The 12,382-nt window shown below is 48.3% G+C and overlaps 1 protein-coding gene across 2 annotated transcripts in view; it reads left to right on the top strand.

Annotated features, from left to right (window-relative positions):
• Positions 1–12,382, top strand: part of KAT6B (lysine acetyltransferase 6B) — a 373,094-nt gene that overhangs the window by 23,632 nt on the left and 337,080 nt on the right. The gene's annotated exons all lie outside the window — the stretch shown is intronic.

Genomic DNA, 12,382 nt, shown 5'->3' on the forward strand with positions numbered 1-12,382 from the left:
AGCACTGTATTTATCAAAGGGAATCTGTCACCAGTTTTGTGCTGCTTGGTTCCAACAGCTCCAGCACATCCCCTGTCCCCGCCCATTGGCCAGTTTTTTTTTTTTTCCCCTTATGAATCAGCAGGTGGGTGGGGAGAGCCATGAGTATGGGGAATAGTTTGGCATGCACTCAAACTGTTTAGTACAAGATTTTAGCAACACTAGGTCAATTAACCCCTTAATGACCAGGCCATTTTGCATATTACTTTATGTGGTAATAACTTTTGAATGCCATTCTGAGATTGTTTTCTTGTGACACATTGTACTTCATGATAGTGATAAATTTGAGTCAATATAAACTACCTTTATTTATTAAAAAAACATCCTAAATTTACAGAAAACTTTGAAAAATGTGTAATTTTTTTTATTTCTCTGCTTTTAAGGCAGATAGTTGTCACGGTACCTTTTGTGACAGGTTAGAAAATCGGAGAGACTGACTGCACATGATGTTAACTGACAGTCTCTTGATTCTCAGTGTTGTGGTTTGGTAATGACCACACCTCTTGCCAGGTGCATCCTGTGGTCATTACTGCATTCTCTACTTAGCTTGGTCTCACACTTCATACCATGCGGTTGATATTTTCTACTTGGATTTGTAGAGTTGGTGTGTGGACCTTAACTGTGTTCCTGCTCGTCCATTCTCTATAAGATAAGTTGTACTGCCCTTTTGTATTTGGTTGTTCCCCTGTGCTTGTTACTAGGCCTCAGGGAGACGCTGGTTCGTTCACCTGGGAAGGAACCAGTAGTCTCATTCCTGGCCACTACCTAGAGCATTTCCCACCTTCAGGGTATATACATACTGACAGGAGGTCAAGGCCAGGTTTAGGGGCTTCCTAGATGGTGACCTTTTCCCTCTCCCTAGCCTTGAGGCCTAGTTCTGTGTCCCTCCCCTTCCCCTGTATTCGTGACATTATCAACCGCCTAAAACCGCCATTTTGTTCAGATCAGTGCAGCTATGAATCCTATGTCTGCACTGGTTGGACAGCTGCAGGGTTTGTCTTTAGAGATGGCTGACCTCCGCACGACCGTCTTGCAGATGCTGAGACCACAAGTGGCTGGTTCCGGTGCTGGTCCCGGACAGATTTTGCGGGGGTAGCGACCATTTTCATTTAGTTCAGGGAGTTGTGTAAATTATACTTTAAGCTGCGTCCGTACTCTTCTGGGGATGAGAGTCAACATGTCGGTATGATCATTTCTTTGCTTAAAGGTGACTCCCAGTATTGGGCTTTTTCTCTGCTGATCGGATCACAGTCCCTCCAGTCGGTAGATAATTTTTTTTAGAGCCTATTTACGATGACCCGGATCTGATCTCTCAGGCTAAGACCAAATTACGTGGTTTACAGCAGGGAGAGCTCCGCGGAGACCTATTGCTCTTAATTTAGGAGATGGTCTATGGATACAGAGTGGAATGATCCCGCTCTCTGTAGCCAATTCTGTCAGGGGCTGTCTGAGAGGCTGAAGGACGTGTTGGCTTTTCATGAAAATTCAGAGTCCTTGGAAGCAGCTGTGTCCCTTGTTGTACGTCTTGATAGACGTCTGAGAGAGAGATCTAGGGTTCCTCACCCTGAGGACGTAATGTCGAATAATGTGGCTGCTTCCTTTGACACTTGTGGTAGAGAGACACCTGTGGTTACGTCTTGTGACAAGCCTATGCAGTTAGAAGAAGCTACTCCTGGAACTGCTGGCAAGAGCTTTGATCATATGAAAGGAGCCTGTTTTTATTATGGAAAGAATGGACATTTTGTGAATATATATGTCCGTACGTTCAGCGTCAAGGTGAAAACCAAAAAAATATGTTTAATCCCAACTTACTATTGGTGGTGTGGGTTGGGAGCCAGAAAAATAACTTTTTAGATTTACTAGTAGTACCGATTTTCTCCTGTCAGCCAAGGTGGCGCTAGACTCCAAAACGGTGGGAATTGAGGTGTCAGGGGTTAACCTAGTTGATGGTCAGTTTGTTCGTATGCATGGTTTGACAACAAATGAATTAGACAAAAATATTTCAGTGTTTGCAATTGATTCCGCTCCACACATCCGTTTTAATGGTGGGTGATTTTCATCAGAAATTAATCTCGTGTTTTGTGCTGGAGGGTCTGCCTGCTCTGGTGGTGCTAGGTTTACCGTGGTTAAGTAAACATAATCTTACCCTTAATTGGCAAGCAAGACAGATTCTTGATTGGAGTGATTATTGCATAGACAACTGTCTTAGAACATAGCTTTCTGTTGTAACCACTAAAGCTGTACCATCCTTTATTTCTGATTTTGCTGATGTATTCTGTGAAAGTGAAGACCAGGAGTTACCCCACATCGAGAGTATGATTGCCCTATCAACCTTATTCCTAGAGCTAAATTGCCCAAATCTCTGTTGTATAATTATTCTGATCCCGAAATGCTCTCGCATGGCTGCTCTATCACCGAGAGTTTGGCTAAGGGACATATTAGACCGTCCAAATCCCCAGTTGATGCAGGGTTTTTCTTTGCTAAGAAAAAGGACGGAACTCTTAGGCCATGTCTTGATTTCCTTGAGCTTAATCGCATTATTGTCCGTGATCCCTATCCCCTTTGAACCCAGATTTGATCAATCAGATTGTCGGTGCCAAGGTGTTCTCTAAGGCTACTTTCACACTAGCGTTCGGGTGTCCGCTCGTGCGCTCCGTTTGAAGGGGCTCACGAGCGGCCCCGAACGCATCCGTCTGGCCCCAATGCATTCTCAGTGGAGGCGGATCCACTGAGAATGCATCCGCCTGCCAGCGCTCAGCCTCCGCTCCGCTCAGCAGCGTTCGGGTGTCCGCCTGGCCGTGCGGAGGCGAGCGGATCCGTCCAGACTTACAATGTAAGTCAATGGGGACGGATCCGCTTGAAGATGACACCATATGGCTCAATCTTCAAGCGGATCTGTTCCCCATTGACTTTCAATGTAAAGTCTGAACGGATCCGCTCAGGCTACTTTCATACTTAGAAAATTTTCTAAGTTTTAATGCAGACGGATCCGTTCTGAACGGATGCGAACGTCTGCATTATCGGAGCGGATCCGTCTGATGAAACATCAGACGGATCCGCTCCGAACGCTAGTGTGAAAGTAGCCTAAGTTGGATTTGAGGGGGGCATATAATCTGGTAAGGGTCAAGGAGGTGGACGAATAGAAGACTGCCTTTTAATACCCCTGAAGGTCATTTTGAGAATTTGGTCATGCCTTTTTGGGTTGACCAATGCTCCTGCTGTTTCTCAACATTTCATCAATGACCTCTTTCATCATCTGGTAGGCAGGTTTGTGGTGGTGTAGCTGGATGATATTTTAATTTATTCCCCCGACATGGAGAAGCATCAGGATCACGTGAGACAGGTCTTACAGATCCTAAGGGAGAATAAATTGTATGCTAAGATGGAGAAGTGTGTATTTGCGGTTCCGGAAGTGCAATTCCTGGGTTACCTACTCTCATCTTCGGGTTTTCGTATGGATCCAGAAAAAGTCCGTTCTGTGTTGGACTGGGATCGACCCGAAAATTTTAAAGCGCCCATCCGATTTTTGGGGTTCACCAACAACTACCTTAAATTTATCTTGAATTACTCGACTGTTACACCATTAACAGATATGACTAAGAAAGGTGTGGATTTCTCAGTCTGGTCTGATGAGGCATTACATACCTTTTCAGCGGTAAAGGAATGTTTTGCTTCTGCTCCTATACTTGTGCAGCCATGTGGAGGTTGACGCATCCGAGGTAGGGGAAGGAAAAGTCTTGTCGCAGGGTCCTTCACCTAGTAAATGGCGCCCATGTGCTTTCTTCTCTAAGAAACTCTCGGCTGCTGAAAGAAATTATGACGTAGGCAATAGAGAATTGCTGGCCATTAAGTTGGCTTTTGAGCAATGGCATCATGGTTTGGAAGGAGCGGTTTATCCCATTACTTTAGTTACTGATCACAAAAATCTGGCTTACCTGGAGTTGGCTAAACGTCTGAACCCAAGGCAGGCCAGATGGTCGTTTTTATTTTTTACCAGATTTAATTTTATTGTCGCCTATCGCCCTGGGATTAAGAACATCAAGGCGGATGCCTTGTCGCATAGCTTTCCTGGGGTCGGGGGGGGATTCAGAAGATCCTGGTCTTATCTTGTCTGAAGGGGGTAGTAATATCGTCTTTTTATCCCAACCTTGAGGCAGAGGTGTTGGAGGCCCAGGGAGATGCACTGGATTCTTGTCCTTCGGCAAAGTTGTTCTTTCCTTCTGAATTATGGCACAAGGTGTTCGAGGAACATAACTGTACAGTTCTTACAGGACACCCTAGGAGCAGATCCACGGTTGATCTCATCTCTCGTAGATTCTGGTGGCCGGGGTTACGTAAATGTGTGGAGGGCTATGTGTCAGCCTGCAGTACTTGTGCACATGCTAAGGTGACACATACTCTGCCTTTAGGAACTCTACTTCTGTTGTCCATCCCGTCCAGACCTTGGACTCATTTGTCCATGGACTTTATCACAGATTTGCCGAATTCCTCAGGAAAAACTGTGATTCTGGTGGTTGTTGATCGCTTCAGTAAGATGTTGCACTTTATAGCATTTACTACCTAATGCTAAAACTCTTGCACAAGTTGCGCATAGCAAAAGTGGTGCCAATATTCAAAAAGAGTCCAAAAACAGAGCCTGGAAACTATGCGCCATTAAGTTTAACATCTGTTGTGGGTAAACTGTTTGAAGGTTTTCTAAGAGATGCTATCCTAGAGCATCTCATCGGAAATAAGCAAATAACGCCATGTCAGCATGGCTTCATGAGGGATCGGTCATGCCAAACTAATTTAATCAGTTTCTATGAGGAGGGAAGTTCTAGACTTGACAGCAGCGAATCAATGGATGTCCTATATCTGGACATAAAATGAGAATGCTCGGACTGGGAGAAAATGTCTATGTGGGCAAAATAACTAGCTGAGTGATAGAAAACAGGGTGGTTATTAACTGTACACACTCAGATTGGATCACTGTCACTAGTGGGGTACCTCAGGGGTCAGTATTGGGACCTATTCTCTTCAATATATTAATCTTGTAGAAGGCTTGTATAGTAAAATAATTTTTTTTGCAGATTACACTAAACTGTGTAAAGTAATTAACACTGAAGAGGACAGAATACTATTACAGAGGGATCTGGATAGATTGGAGGCTTGGGCAGATAAGCGATAGATGAGGTTTAACACTGACAAAAGTAAAGTTATGCACATAGGAAGGAATAATGCAAGTCACCCGTACATACTAAATGGTAAAACACTCGGTAACACTGATATGGAAAAGGATCTAGGAATTTTAATAAACGGCAAACTAAGCTGCAAAAACCAGTGTCGGGCAGCTGCTGCCAAGGCCAATAAGATAATGGGTTGCATCAAAAGGGGCATAGATGCCCGTAATAAGAACATAGTCCTACCACTTTACAAATCGCTAGTCAGACCACACATGGAGTACTGTGTACAGTTCTGGGCTCCTGTGAACAAGGCAGACATAGCAGAGCTGGAGAGGGTCCAGAGGAGGGCAACTAAAGTAATAACTGGAATGGGGCAACTACAGTACCCTGAAAGATTATCAAAATTAGGGTTATTCACTTTAGAAAAAAAGACAACTGAGGGGAGATCTAATTACTATGTTGGTAAGGCTGAAGTTCAGCCTGCATTTGTGGGAGGGGCTTGAGCCTTTATAAGCCCCCTCTTCCCTCACCTTAGTAGGCGTTCCGGTTCATGGATATTTAGTTTTCGGTTGTGACGTGTGACTCCTTGTTCCACCCGATCTTCACTTCAAGTGGGTAAGTGGGAGTCAGTATTACGGAGCAGAGGACAGCGGCAGTCCGGCTCCTTACCGACTCTTCGGCGGGTGCGTTCCAGCGTGGAACGTGCACGCTTCCTGTTCCTGGTCGCCGGCTGATCTCCTTACCTTCCTGGCGGCACGGCGGCGGCGTGCGTTCCACGGTGGAGCGCACGCGGCCTTCGCTACACTGGGGGGGGGGCGTGGTTGGCTCGGCCTCCACAAGGTCCTTGGCTGCAGACCGCTATCCCATGGCATTGTAACTATTAAAAAAAAAAAAAAAAAAAAAAAAAAAGAAAAAACGTATTTAAAGAGGACCTTTCACTACTCTACAAACTAAAAACGAACTATATCAGTGGGCAGAGCGGCGCCCAGGGGTCCCCCTGCACTTACTAGTATGTCTGGGCGCCGCTCCGTTCGCCCGGTATAGGCTCCGGTGTCTGCGCTCCCTCTGTTGTACTGGAGTGATTTCTTGTATGAGGCGTGTCCCTTGCTGCAGCGCTGGCCAATCGCAGCGCACAGCTCATAGCCAAGCTATGAGCTGTGCGCTGCGATTGGCCAGCGCTGCAGCAAGGGACACGCCTCATACAAAAAATCAGTCAGAGGGAGCGCAGACACCGGAGCCTATACCGGGCGAACGGAGCGGTGCCCAGACATACTAGTAAGTGCAGGGGGACCCCTGGGCGCCGCTCTGCCCACTGATATAGTTAGTTTTTTAGTTTGTAGAGTAGTGAAAGGTCCTCTTTAAGGAAATAATAAAAAAAAAAAAAAAATACGTATTTGTAATAAAAAAAATAAATAAATAAATAACCCCGTTTAAAATATATATATTTTTTAAAAAAAAACAGGGACACCCAGTTCAGAGATGCTCCTTCATTAACCACCAGGGTGGCTATCCTGTGCAAGACTCGCCCTGCTTCATTCACACTTTCTGGCACCTGGTCACGCCCAGGATTGTCTTGTCTTCCTGGTTCGCCCAGGCCACTGTGGTCATCATGTCATAGCCACTTAGTTGTCTCCAAGGCGCTGTCGGGGAGGTGCAGTAGACATCGCATATCTAGATTTTAGTAAGGCTTTTGACACTGTCCCACATAGAAGACTTATCAATAAACTGCAGTCATTGAGCATGGACTCCCATATTGTTGAGTGGATTAGGCAGTGGCTGAGTGACAGACAGCAGAGGGTTGTAGTCAATGGAGAACATTCAAAACAAGGTCATGTTACCAGTGGGGTTCCACAGGGATCTGTACTGGGACCAATTTTGTTTAATATCTTCATAAGTGATATTGCAAAAGGCCTCGATGGTAAGGTTTGTCTTTTTGCTGATGACACAAAGATATGTAACAGGGTTGATGTTCCTGGAGGGAAACGCCAAATGGAAAAGGATTTAGGAAAACTAGAAGAATGGTCAGAACTCTGGCAACTGAAATTTAATGTGGATAAGTGCAAGATAATGCACCTGGGGCGTAAAAACCCAAGGGCAGAATATAGAATATTTGACACAGTCCTGACCTCAGTATCTGAGTAAAAGGATTTAGGAGTAATTATTTCAGAAGACTTAAAGGTGGGAAGACAATGTAATAGGGCAGCACGAAATGCCAGCAGAATGCTTGGATGTATAGGGAGAGGTATAAGCAGTAGAAAGAGTGAAGTGCTTATGCCGCTGTACAGAACACTGGTGAGACCTCACTTGGAGTATTGTGCGCAGTACTGGAGGCCATATCTCCAGAAGGATATAGATACTCTAGAGAGAGTTCAGAGAAGAGCTACTAAACTAGTACATGGATTGCAGGATAAAACTTAACAGGAAAGGTTAAAGGACCTTAATATGTATAGCTTGGAAGAAAGAAGAGACAGAGGGGATATGATAGAAACTTTTAAATACATAAAGGGAATCAACTCGGTAAAGGAGGAGAGCATATTTAAAAGAAGAAAAACTACCACAAGAGGACACAGTTTCAAATTAGAGGGGCAAAGGTTTAAAAGTAATATAAGGAAGTATTACTTTACTGAGAGAGTAGTGGATGCATGGAATAGCCTTCCTGCAGCAGTAGTAGCTGCAAATACAGTGAAGGAGTTTAAGCATGCATGGGATAGGCATAAGGCTATCCTTCATATAAGATAGGGCCAGGGACTATTCATAGGATTCAGATATATTGGGCAGATTAGATGGGCCAAATGGTTCTTATCTGCCGACACATTCTATGTTTCTATGTTTCTTGTCTTGTCACATTGTCTCCCCTGGTACGCCCAGGTCTTCATGTTTTTTCTTCTCTAACACATGGGTTTCACGCACCTGTCCGCTGACTTATCCGGGTTGTTTTTCTAAGGGGCCATCCTTCGGCTGCTCCCCTTCGGCTGCTCCCCTTCGCTTTCCATGGCTCTAAGGTTCACCATGTCAGTCTGCCGCACTTCGCGGGCCGCTGCTACTCGCAGCCTCTATCTCATGGCTACGCGCCTTCTCTTCTGTCAACCGCCTGGTACGCTCAGGCGGCCTTCTCCGGTCAAGTATCCGGTCCGATACGCTCAGATGGTTACTTGGCCTAGGGGTGTGCCCCATCCTGGCCAGTTCGCCTGGTTCTAACAGGTATGGGGTCACCCGTTTTTTTTTCTGCACTTTCAAATTTTCGCCTGTTACTTTTATTTTCAGGGTTTTCCTATTTTTCGTTCCTATCGGTCCTATACAGGTAAGTTCGCACTGACTCAGTCGGTGTACCTGTCAGATCTATGTTCACGTTTTTTAATTTGTCCCTTCGTCTGTCCGGCTAGGTCAGGTTCTACTAAGCCGTGTTACGGGTTCTTATTCCGGTACGTGTTTCTCTATCGTGCACCACTTCTAATACCGTTCCGTCATCACCCTCTCTGTTTTTTGTTTTTCCCTTTATTTGTCACGCCTTTTGTTTTCAAACGTGTCTCAAGCTTCGGATATGGATGACAGCCTGTCTGACTCCGGGTCAGTCATGTCAGGCCAGACGGGTCCATCATCCCTTCGGAGTTGGACCATACCAAAGCTATTGGCAGAGCTGAACCGAAGAGGCATCCCGCACCCGGCCACCGCAAGGAAGGCAGAGCTGTACAAGCTTCCCATGACCAACTCCAGCACTTCGGCAGTGCAGCAGGAGACGTCCTCCATCCAGTTATCACTGGTACAGCTACAATCAACCCTAAACTCCTTGGTCGACTCGGTAGCAGACGTCCGTGCAAGAGTATCTGAGCTGGAATCCCGGCCACCCATGGTGCCCCCGGCGCACGTCCCGCTGATTGCACCATCCACATTGGGTTGGCTGGCTCCAGGTACGCCCAGACCCATTCCCCAGGTGTCCCCCTCACACTTCATTCCTGACAACCTCAAGAGGGACATTCTGGCAGGGAAGGATGTTAATCTGGCGTCGATCCTCATTGCCGCTCAAGATGTGCCCGAGAACAGGGTCATCAACTGTGGGGATGTGTCTGTGGTCCTCAGGGCCAAGGATTCGCGGCTTAACCGCAAGTTGACGATCCCCGAGTTTGTCTTGGCTTTCAGCCTCTTCAGAGACATCATCTGCACCGCACAGCCGGAGAGGAGAGAAGAGCTGGACAGCTACTTGTACCTGGTCACTGACCTGGGTCACAAGTATGGTGGTTCGGCCTTCTACGACTACCATCGTTCCTTTTTGGCTAAGGCGGCGGCAGCGTTGGCACAGGTCCAGTATGTCACCAGCTGGTCCTTAATTGACACGGAGCTCTTCTGTCTTCACTTCGCTGGCCTCAGGGCACCCAACTGTGCGACGTGTCAATCCATTTTCCACTCCTCTGAATGGTGCCCAAATAGCGCCCACCCATCTCAGGACAGGGCCCTCCCGGGAACCTCCGGGTCTCTACCGTCTAACCCCTCCACTGACAAACTGGGCAGACCCATTGTCTACTTGGGAAGTAGCCAGGTCTGCAATAATTTCAACTCAGGAGGGTGCTCTTATGCCAGCTGCAGATCCCTCCACGTCTGCTCCCTGTGCTTCAGGGCCCATCCGCGGTCCGCCTGCCCCAAAAAGTCTGCTAAAGGGTCCTGACTAGCCGACGTCAACGTGGACCTCTTGGCGGCTCTCCTTCAGGATCACCATGATCAGGACTTCGTGGCGTTCCTGTTGGCAGGCTTCCGGCAGGGGTTCCACACAGGGCTCATCACGCTGCCACAGGTTCCCTGGGAAGGCAGGAATCTGCTGTCCGCCACCCTGGACCCTCCAGCAACTAGCGAGTTGCTCCAGTCTGAGGTGGCTAAAGGGTTTCTCATAGGCCCTTTCCCACTCATCCCGTTTGCTTCATGGCGCATCAATCCCATCGGCTTAGTATCCCAAAAAAATACCAATAAAAAAAAAAAGGTTGATTTATGACCTGTCCGCCCCTCATGTTTCCGGAATTTCTAGCCTCAATTCCCTGATTCCCTCGGAGGAATGTGCCATGCGTTACTCCTCAGTGGACGACGCAATTCAGGCCATCCTGTTGCATGGTAGGGGCGCTTGGTTGGCAAAGGTTGACATCGCCAATGCGTTCAAGCTCCTTCCCATCCAACCTCCAGTTGTGGCAGTTCTACTGCATCGAGTGGGCCTGTTAGTATTTTTTCGCCAACAGACTCACGTTTGGATCCAAGAGTAGCCCCTGGTTATTCGACCAACTGGCCAAAGCGCTACATTGGATCTTGGTCCATCACGGCGGCCTCCGGTCAGTCATCCACTACCTCGATGACTTTTTGGTCGTGGAAGACCCGCAGGGCGTGTCTGGCATTCTCACTGTCCTCCTGGAGATGTTCGCCAGTCTGGCTGTTCCGGTCGCGGAGTCCAAGACGGAGGGTCCCGCCACGAGGGTCTCATTCCTGGGCATCGTCCTGGATTAGTTTCTATTGTAGGCCAGCCTCCCGGAAGAGAAACTCGCTCAGTGTCGGGAGGTCATTTCCCAGGCGGCTTCCACGGGGTGCCTCACTAGAGTCGAGTTGCAATCTCCTCTGGGACGGCTCAATTTTGCCTTTAGGATCATGCCCCAGGGGAGGACTTTCATGTCGAGGCTGCTCCAGCTTCTTCCCTCAGCGCCCGAGCAGGACAGCATCATCCGGTTGGACGGCCAGGCCATGGAAGACCTGGCCATGTGGGAATTGTTCCTGTCCCGATGGAACGGCGTCTCCTTCTTTGTGTCTCCGTGGTCACCCTCCTGCCCGACTATTTTTTTTTTCAGACGCCGCTGCATCCTGCGGTTACGCGGCCATTTGGGGTCCCCGTTGGCTAGCTGACCGTTGGCCCATTTCAGTCCTAGAGGATGCCGAGTCCATCCGCACCTCCTCCCTGTTGGAGTTGTATCCCATTGTCGCAGCTGCTCAGGCATGGGGTCACCTCTGGGCTAACTTGCCGGTGATGTTCGTGACGGACAATCAGGCCTTGGTCGACATCTTAGCCAAGGGCAGGGCCAAGTCCCCCAAAATCATGGCCCTGTCACACAACTTTCATGTGCATTGTAGCCACATTCCGGGTCAGCAAAATGTGGCGGCTGACGCACTATAACGGTTTAATTTCACCCTCTTTATTCAGGTTATGCCGGAGGCCGAGCCGCTCAGATATCCCACCCCGGCTTTCAGTTCCCTGACAATGGACTAGGCATGCTCGTCTCTTCGACAAAAGACCTGGCGCAGCAGTCCCTCGCCCCCAATATGGCCAGGAACTATCTTTCAGGCCTATGAACCTTCCAGGAGCTTTCGCGTCTTCACCCGCAGGGTGGCCTGGCGGACATTCCTTACATCATGGCCTTCATTGCCCATTGTCATCACCAGTTACATCTCTCCTACAATACCATTAAGTTGTACCTGGCGGGCTTCCAACACCACACCATGGTCCGCAACCCAGGGGGGCTCCATTTTTTTCTGCGCACGCGATCAAGGCCACCTTGCGAGGGGTCCAGAAGGGTAGGGCGTCACTGGGGAGATGTTCCGGAGGTTGTCTTCAGCCCTGGATGGTGCTCCTTTTGGGCCCTTCTCCAGCTTGGTCTTTAAAGCAGCTATGTATTTGGGCTTATACGGCTTCCTTAGGCCAGGCGAGTTCACTTGCAGTGCGGCAGGACGGTGCAGTCTGCACAGAGAACAGCTGGTGCGGAATCAAGACCATTACACGCTGAAGTTAATTTCCACCAAAACTAGCCAAACAGGTCCCCCGGTGGAGGTTGAGTTTTTTCCGACTGGTAATAGATGGTGCCCGGTACAGGTGTTTGGCCAGCTCATGCTCGCCATCCAGGATGCTCCCCCTCACAGCCCTCTACTACCACATCTTGATGGCGCTCTCACCGCAGCGCAGTTCATCAGCCACATCCGCACGGTTGCTGCTGGCTTGGGGTTTGACCCTGACGCTATATCCGGCCATTCCTTCTGCATTGGAGCGGCTTCCGTGGCTTCCCGGCATGGGGTCCCCGCCCATGTCATCCGAAAGATGGGAAGGTGGCGTTCGTCTTGCTTCACCAGATACATACCTAACCCCCAGGTGGAGATTTCGCAGGCGTTTTGGTCACTGGTATTATAAGGTAATAAAGTCTTGTACTTAACTATCTTGGTTTCCT

This window comes from Bufo bufo, chromosome 6, assembly GCF_905171765.1.
Source record: "Bufo bufo chromosome 6, aBufBuf1.1, whole genome shotgun sequence".
Taxonomy (NCBI): domain Eukaryota; kingdom Metazoa; phylum Chordata; class Amphibia; order Anura; family Bufonidae; genus Bufo; species Bufo bufo.